This window comes from Aptenodytes forsteri, unplaced genomic scaffold (assembly GCF_000699145.1).
Source record: "Aptenodytes forsteri isolate BGI_AS27 unplaced genomic scaffold, ASM69914v1 Scaffold227, whole genome shotgun sequence".
Lineage (NCBI taxonomy): Eukaryota > Metazoa > Chordata > Aves > Sphenisciformes > Spheniscidae > Aptenodytes > Aptenodytes forsteri.
In genome coordinates, this window is record NW_008795365.1 from 2,038,421 (window position 1) to 2,049,973 (window position 11,553).

General features: G+C 35.0%; 1 protein-coding gene across 1 annotated transcript in view; it reads left to right on the forward strand.

The window, feature by feature from the left end:
- Positions 1–11,553, forward strand: part of LRBA (LPS responsive beige-like anchor protein) — a 423,640-nt gene that overhangs the window by 312,309 nt on the left and 99,778 nt on the right. The gene's annotated exons all lie outside the window — the stretch shown is intronic.

Below are 11,553 nucleotides of genomic sequence, written 5' to 3' on the forward strand. Positions count from 1 at the left end.
TTCAGAAAAAATTACAAAACAGAAAAATACTTATGCAAATAGTCAGACTGTGTTTAAGTACCAGGAAGATAACAAGGAGACAAGCAAATGAAACACATATTTATCAAGAAGAGATTATGTCAAAGCAATCACCGTTTCTGATGAGAAAAGGTAACAGACCTTATAAACAGAGAAGAAGCAGATGATGATCTTAATTTTTGACATTGTCTCATGAGTGAGCTGGGAAAACTTGATCTAAAAGAATTCGCTGTATTTGGAGAATAGTTACCAGTGGTTGATTACTAAAATTGAAAGATGTATTGAGTGGAATTCTTCTTGATAATAACAGGTTAGGCCTCAATTTCCATTGATATTGGATTGGAAGGTAGTGGAAGTGTAGTGGAACTGGAAGCACTTCTTGCAGAAGGGAAGAGTGATTTGAGAAAAGTGTTAGATGAAGCTTATTAGGGAAAAGTGAGAAGTTTAATTTTCATGCAGATTTTCATACGGTTAGCTACAAATATAACACAAGGAACAATCTGCTGTGCAAAAAAAAGATGTAGGATTGTAGTACATCACTAATGCATGTGAATTAATAATATTGTGGTATAACAAAAGGTGAGTAACCTATGGATGCGTATTCTGACAAAAGTAATTGGCTAAGTTCAAGCTTCATTTGAAATATTAATCCTTTTTTTTATTTTGACTTTTAATTTTTCTTGTGTATTTGTTCTGAAGCAGATGACTCCTTCAAAGATGAATGCAACTCTAGGTGTGATGGGGAGGCTGCCACTTACTTAAGTGCAAAACATACTTGGCCCTTTTAAAGACAACGTAGAGTTTGTTTGTGTTCAACAGTAGATTCACTCTGGGAGTAGCCTTGTGAACAAGAAAATTATTTGAGCTATAAAAGATGTCTTCGTGAGATCTGGGGAACAAAAATGACTTCAGGGGAGTCACTAGTTAGTTAAGGACTTGAAATAGATTGAATGACTTGAGGGAGAAATCTTTTGAAAATGTAGGTATAGATGGACATGGAAATGACTTTGCTGTGGTATCTGACTGTCCATTCCATTCAATCCATGGCAAACACAGGGTAGAAAACATTTATTTCTCAACAAGTGAAAGGGTTTTAAGCTTTATCTTGTGTTTCTGATGGGCTGAGAACATAAACATAGTTGGCTATTGTGGCTGATTAAATAATATTAGGTTTTTTTGACCATAAGCTCTCTGGATTCCTGTTGGTACTTCTACAACTGATGAAAACCTACCGGTTTAATGCATTGATTTATAGAAATACAAAGGATTTGGGAAGCCGCTTTTAAGACCTTGAAAGTGGTAGGTCAAAGTGAATGGTATTATATCTTGATGCATGGGGAGTAGGGGGCACAAAGGAAAAAGAAGGGTTTATTCCTATTCCAGCTGAAAAAATTGTGAATTTTTAGAACCATTGAGCTGATTACAGGAAATGATTTCTCTTTGCTTCTCGTGTGAAGAGACTGAATGCAGTTATTGATGCTTGCTGTCCTAAGATTATTGTTAATCTTAGTTGGAGGCATCATACCTTACAAGGAGGACTAACATGAGCTAGCTTTGGAAGCAACTCTTGTTGGCTGGTATCACTTCAACAGAGAAAGCTAAAGCATATGTGTGGTCACAACCAATCTTTGTCAATATCCTGTGAAAGCCTTGGATCGATGATCAAAGTGGGAAACTAATGCTGCACTGTAGTATAACCTTTGGTTGAACTTTTCAAATTTTGATTTCAAGAGGTGATATGTTGCATAAAATTTAATTTCCTAGTTCTCCCCTATCCATTTATTTAAGCAATGCAAATTAAAAATCCTTTGGAAGTTTGCTAGTGTTTCGCTACCACTCTGGCATTGTTATTTACTAATTAGCTTAGCACTGTTGCCTTTAAATGATTAACCATGTGTTTTTAAGTTAAATTTTCTGCACTGAAGAACATTAAATGTATTTCAATTCTGTGAGAGTACCACTTAGCACCTTTAAAGTACTAGACAGGCATGACCATTAACTCAATTAGTAACTTCTTAATTTACATTATTAGTGCAAACAATCCTGGTTACTTTTGTTAATACTGTATAAAAACCAAACATGGATAGCCTGGCGGTGTTTAACAGGAAAATAGTTTAGTTTGGGGCGTGGACTAAGTTCCGGAATACAGAGGTTGTCTGTCCTTTTGTGTTGCTGTTTTAATTTGATGAATGAGTAGATTTGCACATACTTGTTCAGAAGCAGTTGTTATTTCTGGTTTGGTAGCTAACCTGTTGCGGTAAATTTATTTATCATTATATTTACAACAGCATAATTGTTACCCATGTTGCTCTTTGCATGTATTTTCTCTTTTCCAAGTGTAGTACTTTGCTGATTGTTTGGGGGTTTTTTAATACCATATATACAGTTTTTCAAGATCGTTTGAAATTCTCATGCTGTCCTCCAAACAGCTACGTTGCCTTCTTAGTGTCATCTGGAATTTTATTACTGCACCTTCTATGCCAGGTCATTAATGAGATTATTGACTGGTATTAGGAGCAGGGCAGACCCCATTACCATGTCCTCCCAGTTTGACAGTGAGCTATTGATAACTGCTCTTGGAATATGGATTTCCAGCCTGGGTACTCCCACATTATTGTAACCTAATCTCATCTCCATTTCTCTACTTTGCTTATAAGAATGTTATGGGAGACTGAGACAGTCTTAGAGGTCTTTCTCGAAAGTGAAGCAACATCTTACCTCTCACCATCCACTATTGCAGTTACCTTTTGAAAAAAAAAATTGGATTGGCTTAATGTGATAGATTTTTTTACCATTTTTAACAAAGTTACGGTCACTACTGTAGAGTTATGTACTGTTCTTCATGCCTTTCCCCTACTGCTTTGTGTGTGTTCCTTGTTCATGTGCTTATGGGTTGGGGTTTTTTGGATGCATTTGATTAATTTTGTTCAAAAGGAGATGCTAGGAGACCATAAACTTACAGAAAACATTAGTAAGCTCCAATTACGCTGTTCCAGATTGTTCCATCATAAAATGGGTACTAATTTATGAAAGTCAATCTTGTGATATGACACACATCAGTGACAGCTATTATAAGGCTGATGTGATGGTATTGAATATCTGAATTCGTATCTCATACAGGTGTGTTTGGCAAGTTATGATCCTTTATCTTATCCTAAGGTTCTCATAGTATAGAACAGCTTAATTTTTAGGTACAGAAATGCTGTTTTGGCAAGTTAACTCTATTATAAAACTCATTAGCATCACATCATTTTGGACAATTTTTCTTTAAATCAAGCTTCTTGTTTAAAGCTTCTTTGAATTGTAACAGTATTAAACAATGTCTGCTATAAAGTGTAGATTGTTTTGGGCTTCTAGAAGTGTATTAGTGTTATAAAGTGAGTATCTGGTGTATATAAACACTAGTGAGATTGGGGGAGAATGGGTTTGGCCAAGATTCTTCAGGAGCGTCCTTGGAGGGGACAGCCTGGGAAGCAGGAGAATGCTAAAAAGGCATCATGATTTCATTATGAATAGGATAACGAGATTAAGAACTAAATTACAACTTCAGTGATCATCATGGGTCTAAAATGTTGTCTCAAACCGTAGACTGTAATAAACAAAAAGCTCTGAAAGTAGCCCTCTGTCTTCTCAATTTTCATCCATTTTCTAATTCTTTGCCTCTGAGTCATCTTTATGCTAATAACTAAAGTTGATCCTGGACAAAAATGTTTTTGATACAGTCAGCCTATGGAAACTGACAGTGCCAACTTTGAACTAGAGTTAGCCTGTGCTAAACCAAGGATTCTGCTGGCCATAGGACATTCTCAAAATCTGTTTGAAGCTATCATAGTGCTGTTATGTACTGTTCTTCGGGTTTTGTAAATTGTTCTTAAAAGGAATAAAGAAAACATTGGCTACAAGTGTGCAATATTTAACAAGACTTGTTGAGTTTTGGTGCCATGACTTCTTAATTAGACAGTGGCATTAAAATATAGCTAATGAATCTGATTAACATTATTGAAATACTTAAAATTGAAGGAATAGTTGCAGTAAAGTAAAAGCAAAATTAAACAATTTAATACATTGATCTCATTGGACAGATGCTCTGATAATTACATAATGTGCCCATGTACTTCAGTCCTTAACTATTTCTTAACTTTTCTTCCTTTCAAGTACATATTTTGAGTGAAATAACAACTTTCAAAGCTTACACAACTAAAAGCCTTCCAGGCTAAAGTTTTCAGCTGTGAGTTCTTAAAGACCTATGCAAAACATTTATTAAAAAAAAATAAATCCATTGACTTCTGATAAAGAAATGATACAGAAATCCAGTCATAATATGTCCTGTAATCACGTGTCTTTTTCACATAGTTTTACTGAAAGAAGCACATTCAGGGAAACTTTTGAGTATCCACCGGTATTACTGGGCCCGCTTTATTAGAGTCTTAAACCTGCTCCTGTCTGTGGGTCCTGATGTATTTTATCCAAACAAGAAACTCTGTGCAGAACATCTTTGTTATGGTAGACAAGTTAGATCTGTAACCAAATATAAATAGAATATATCACAAAATTAAAATACTGGTAGTGTTACCTGCGGTCATAGATATTGCTTAGTTTCTGTGACTGTTCTGTGGATTACTAGGTCATTATTGGGTCACGCGTATTCAATGTGGATTTTTGTATTCAGTGTGGATTTTTTCTTTCAAGCATGAGATTCTTCAAGTCTTCAAGAAGGCTTGAGAATCTGGACTTCATCATTGAACTTTATGGGCAATAAACATTAAGGCGGGCATTGGGAAAATTCTGTTTACCTAATAATACATCAGGTTTTATATGTTTGGTAAAGGTTATTAATAGTTGTAACGTTCTATAAAGAAAAAAAAAAATCCTTCTCTGCAAGTATTAGAACAGATAATGCTTTGTCTCCTATGGATTTGCTTCTTGCAATTGATTGACTCTTTTGTCAAAAAAGCTGTCAGCCTCAAATTAAGAATTTCTCAGTGATGGGACATTTGTTATGGTGCCCTCTCTGTATAGCTGCTGTGGAGACTAATAAAATGTGAACTTACACTGCACTTACTGGGAGTCTCCAGACATACACATATAATGGCTCTACTCGCCTGCTTATTGTTTTTTAAACTTGTAGGAACTTAGTTATCTTTATAACCTGCTGTAAAATTTGGCTAAAATTGACCAAGAAACTTAAAATGTTTTTGGAGGAGATGGAGGTTGCTGTAGATAGGCCAATGAGCACACGCGAGCTGCAGGATTGAATATGACTGATTGAAAGGCATGTTAAGCAAGATGTTTAAACCTTGGTACTAGAGGCAAGAAACTCTAGAGTTCCAAGCTGCTGGAACATTCAGAAACTGGAGGATGACAAATTTCATTACTTTCTTTAAAACATATATTAAAAAAAAAAGTTGAAGCTCTGCAAAATGGCAACTCATGCTTATTGAAACAGGCTGCCTAACATAAGCATGCCTAAGACACCCTGTAACCTGATAAGCTTTTCTACATATGCTTTGCATTGTTTTATACTTCTCCATCTAATAGATGGGAGTTTCAAAAGTTACAAGGAATAAAGTTGCTGCCAAACTGGCAACATTACCTTTGTATAGGAGAATTTTCATGTCATATTCGTAGCAAGGTCAAAGATGTCCAAGAGCAATGACTAGCAAAATTCAGAAGCAGGTACAGAGTAGTTCAGATTTTTAACCATAAACTGTATGTCTGGTGTAGCAAAACTTTTAATATATTTAGGATGCAGATCTTTGGTTTTCATGAAAGATTTGTTTTTCTGTAAAATTGTGCCAAGATCCATAGCAGGAAAATACTTCTCTGAGTAAAAAAATAATAATTCTAAATTCAGCCAGATCCGTGTGGTAATCTGTGGGAATTGCAGTAGTTAAAAATACAACCATCTGGGTGTATGGATCAGAAAGTTCTATCTAATATCTGTGGTCTACTTCTTTTATACCCAGCCATAACTGTATTGAAAATGAAACAAATACTTTTAATATCTGCTCCAAACTTTTTGTGTAGCTGTTGAAATAATAAACTTCAGGTAAGTTATGGACAAATTTGCTAAAGTCCAAAGGAGAATGACCAGAGGTCTAGAAAATGAGGCCAGTGATATAAAGTTGAAGGGTTTAGGTTGTTTGCTTTGGAGAAAAGAGTAGCAAGGACAGAAACATAAAGTGCTTTGGCAGTGGCAGTTGTAATGCTGTTACCCTGCTGGGGCTTTTGGCTGGCAGGCACAGTGCACTTCATTTCATGGAATCATAGAACAGCCCAGGCTGAAGGGACCTTGAAAGATCATCTGGTCCAACTTTTCGTGGGAAAGGGAGCCTAGATGAGATTATCTAGCGCTTTGTCCAATCCCATCTTGAAAACCTCCAGTGATGGGGACTCTACCACGTCCCTGGGGAGGTTGTTCCAGTGAACAATAATTCTCACTGTAAAGAATTTCTTTCTTATATTGAGATGAATTCTGCTGCATACTTCCTGTTCCAGTGTGCCACTGTGCCAGCCTTGGTGCTGGTGTGCGTGCTGTCCGTCCTTGGTGCAGGAGGGGAATAGTGGTCAGAAAGTGCTGGTGGGAATGGATCTCACTGTCCCTGAGGTAAAAGCTGCTCCTACACATTGATACGTGTAAAAAGGGGCAACTGCTGCTTGTATTCAGCCTGAATAGGACAAGAAATGGGCTCCAGCTGCAGCAAAAGCTGACTAGATGTTAGGAAGACCTTCTAGTGGTGTGAACAGATGAACACTAGAAATTCATAGGATCCCCATCATAGAAAATTTTAAAAGAACCAGGCAGAGAAACATCTTTCTAGAATACCTGATTATAATTGTCTGTGAATGGAAAGGTAGACAAGGTGACCTTTCAAGGTTTCATCTAGACCTTTTTATGATTCAATATAGTCCTTTTCACCCCCAGTTAATTTAAAAAAATGGAGGAATGTAGTTATATATACAACTTTTTTCCTCTTTCTCTGTCAAATTAACCTGAACTACATATTACATAGTGTATAATATGGTCAATAAATACCATTGCATACTTTTACATATATCCTCAATAAAAAGTAAAATAATTTTGTGTATATATAATCCATGTATCGACTAACAGGACTTAAAGTGCCTTAAAGATGCACTTTTTAATGCAATAAAGTATTGACTTAATAAAATCTACTTATTGATCAATAATGAATCAACTACTAATTGTGATTATCATATATTTCATTAATCTACTAAATAAACATCTGATTTTCTATAATTTTCTTTGCTTAATTGTAAATTACTGAAGATTTTAATATTTTTCTTAAACTAGGAAATATTTGAAATATAATCTCTTAGAACTTTAACAGGATGATTAGACACTGACAAAATTAATTTCTTCATTAATCCAATTCAGAATTTTAATGGAAACCTGCTGAAGTATTTTTCTTACAAGTTGGGAGAATTTCAGGCAATGTCTTGAGGCAATTTCTTAGTTCTGCAAGAAATAACACACATATAGCAGATGGAGGGAAACTCATGGGTACTTAGAAATTATACTTTCCCACAGTCATGAAAATTATTTCATTGAAGTGTGATGAAAAAATGAAATTTGAATTATTTTAATATATTAGTATATATTTTTTGAATGCCATTTAAGTGCCCTAACAGAAAATAAAATGTGGCAATATGAATAAAAACCTAGACTTCTAATATGCATTTTTATTATTTTGTTTGACAGGTTATATATAGGCTTAATATTGCTTAATGTGATTGTCAAATAATTTAGTTTGAAAATCTGGAATCTTATAAATGTTTTAATTTGATTAGGGAATCTGTGTCACTGTTTCTAGACACCTTTGCAGATCATATAACTGTGCTTCAAAATGCATCTATTATTTTCTAAACAAAAGAATAAAATAACATTTAATTACATTAAAGAAACAAAGTATCTTGTATAGATTTTTTATGCATGGTGGCAAACATGAAAATAAATTACTGACATTAAACTGACATTCTGCTGATATCACTTGTTTGTAAAAAAATCTTTTTAGTGAAGGTTCCTTAGGAATAATTTTTTTCAATGTGGTAGAGGGCAATTTTTGTTAGAGAAAAATTGTAATTTAGTTATATGCAGAATTTTATAAACATTGTAATAAGAATCCTGATATGGCAAATTCTATCTTTATTTAAAAAAATAATAATATACCACTATGAATACTGTGTGTTAGATTCATGTTGATATTCACCGTGAGCTCCTTCATCAGTTGTAATGAAATCAAAAACATGGCAAAAGGAATAAAGTATTGTTTATCGTAAGGATGTCTGTCTCTACACTATAGAACTGGTGAATTCCAACAGAGGAATTTCTGAAACTGATTTTCAACACAATTGTGCTAAAGCAGGAGCTTCAACAAATCATACAGATGTTTTCATTTTTCCGTGAAATCATATAAACAAAAGAAATGTGGGACAATTTTACTATTTCTGTACATGTGCTGAGTGCACAAAATTTCAGAAGGGATTCAGTAGAATTAGAAAAAGTATGAAGGCAACCAAAATGGTTAGACAGAAGGGAAGACCTCCAGAGGGAACGATTCTAAATTGACTAGAATCCTTTCACTTGCAAAAAGAGACCACTGAGGAAGAATGAGATGATATAGGTCTATAGTATCCAGAAGGGCATATAGAAGAGTGAATAAAGAATTAATATTTACAGTTTTTCACAATATGGGTACTAGAACCATCCACTGGAACTGTTAGGAAGCAGTTTTAGAATAGCCAAAGGAAAAACCTTTGTAGATGAAACTACAGTGTGGAACCCGTGATTAATGATTTTAAAAATCAGAAGCACAGATTAGTTCAAAACCATTTAACTGTAAGAAGCTGACAGAATATCCGTGGAAAGACTGTATTTGCCCTGTGTTAGTCTTCCAGTCCTTGTCACTGTTCCAGGTGAGATACTAAATGGTCCTTCAGTCTGGCCCCTCGTGGCTGGTCCTGCATCTTTATGTGGTATTTGTGTGAAACCACAAGTAACTCCTTCCTCCCTCCCCCCCCAAAAACAAGCAAAAAGTGCATTAATTAATCTTTTTAACATTCTCAGGTGTCCAAAAAGTTCCATTATTAATGGAGTTGCACACGAGTCAGCATCTGCTGACTTAGTGTCAATCTATGCATGTGATATGAATATTCTAAGAAGATTTTTAAGAAAAAAGGAGAAGACCCCACAAATAGAGTTGAGAAGGACTGTTAAAGACTGCAGTTACCAAATACATGAAGAATATTCGTAAACTTGATAAAAATTAAGTATTTTATTATCAGGTTTATTCACTGGTTTTAGGAGAAACTGTTGGCCATTAACTAATGTTGTCATTTTCACCCGAATAAAGCCATTGAAAACTGGCGCTAAATGCTGCTCAATTAGAATGGCCCAATGTATCTGTTTGCACTCCCTTTTCCCATGTGTAAATGCTAGTGCATGGTCAAGATAAGAAAATCAGATAATAAAGAAGCTTCTTTTGTAAAAATGTATCATTATGGTGACAGTGAAAAACTTTCTGAAAACTCATTTCTGGACTAATGAAATAATGTTTTATGATAAGTTTCTAATAGTCAAACTTAACAGAAGTTACTGATAATTTTTAAGTTTTAAGGCAGCATATTGTTTCTGTGTAATCTAATGAAAACAATGTGTGTTTTAGAAAGCCAAATGTTTTCTGATCTTGAAAGAAACTAATGAATAGCTATACAGATATATATATATATAAAAAAAATAAAAACATTAGTAACATATGTAATGAGCTTATGTTTTAAGTATTCAGAATCATGGTATGGTTGCATATTTGTGGTGCATACTTCTATGGAATTAATAGTCCAGTGTCTCTGCTTTTTCTTTGTTAGTTTCTGTCTGTGATGATAAAAACTACAGAAACTTCAGTGTTAGAGTACTTTCTTTTTTACAAACGTTTATCCTTGCTACATTCTTGTTCTTTCACTTATCCAATTAAATAGTTTCAGATCTCTTTTTATCAAGTACTTGTCAAGCATTTGGTACAGAAGCATGTTTTAACCCTGCCTAGTTAATTAAGGTGACTGTAAACAAAAAGATGTACCATTCAAAGCCAAGCAGTGTTTCACACAAGGATGGAGGTGATAATAGCTTAATTCCTGCTTGATCTTTCCTGTCTTTGCCCTGGCTACTTCGGACTGACCTTGTCCGCAATCTGATGACCTCCCTATTGCACTCAGCCATTTGGAAATCTGCTCATGCCATAGCTGGCCCTGAGGGGCTATCTGGGAGACCACTGATCCATTGACCCATGTCAAGACTGGGTTTCAGATCTGATCTACTGAGCTTCTGACGTAGCTACATACTACACCCACTGTAGACAAAGCCAGTGGGGCAGTCAGATTTTTTTTTTTTTTTTACTTCTTAAGTGGCATGCAGTTGCACTTGCTGTACGGAAGACCAATTTTACACCAGTCATTTGCTATGAAATACACTTCCTGAAGCAATTACACGTATTGATCCTTTCTTTACAAAGGAAGTAAATTCTCTAATTTAGTGGGTCAATTTTTCTAAATCCATCAAATTGCCAGGTTTATTGGGTGTATTTAAGTCTCAACATCAAGTTCCACAAAAAAAAAAGCACCTTTAAAATATATTAAGGGCAGAAATATATATGTTATGTCTTAATAGGCTTTTTCTATTAAGTGTTATGCCAGGACTTTGCAGACATTTATAAATCTGTGTAAATAAGGTTCTAATCACATTAACTTAGATATGTTTATGTATATCCTAGTGCATATTTTACAAAATAAATGACAACTTACGAAGTTGCATGTCTGTTTGCAAAACAGGGAAACACTCCACTTATCCAGGAGAAAATCCTTATAACTTTGAGCTTAATTTTGCTTCCTAGCATGTTGTGTTCAATTCTGCACTAGAATGTACCATTTTCTGATTAAAAAACCTCTTTGTTTAGCCATTAGTATTACTTTGTTTTTCTCATAAGACTTGAAAATTACAATTACTTTGCTGTATGTGCTTGCATTTTTTCTTCAACTGTGTTTAGCATAGCAGGCTCTGCCTGCAGAAGTGCCAGGGCAGGCCAGCCATGTTAAATGCCGCGTTCCAGTCCTGTTCGGCACAGGTCTATAGAGCACACTTATTTAAAGCGGTGATGATCCTGACAAGGAATTTAGCGCATACACAGACCTTGTAACCATGTGAAATTCCTTCCTTTTTTTCCCCTGTGTGTGTGTGTGTGAGAGAGAAATTATGCATGATTCTTCTCTGTAATTATAGACTGGACACATAATTGAGTTAATGACCTTTCCATGAAAGAAAAATATTGGCTTGATTCAGCTTTGACTGTGTGGCTTTTTTTCTGAACATGTGGTATAACTCCAAGTATTTTAGAATTTACAAAAAAAAATATTTCTGGGCATTGAATAATCTTAGATAATAGACTAAACATTAAGTTCCTTGTCGTGGTTTAACCTCAGTTGGCAACTAAGCACCACGCAGCCGCTCGCTCACTCCCCCCC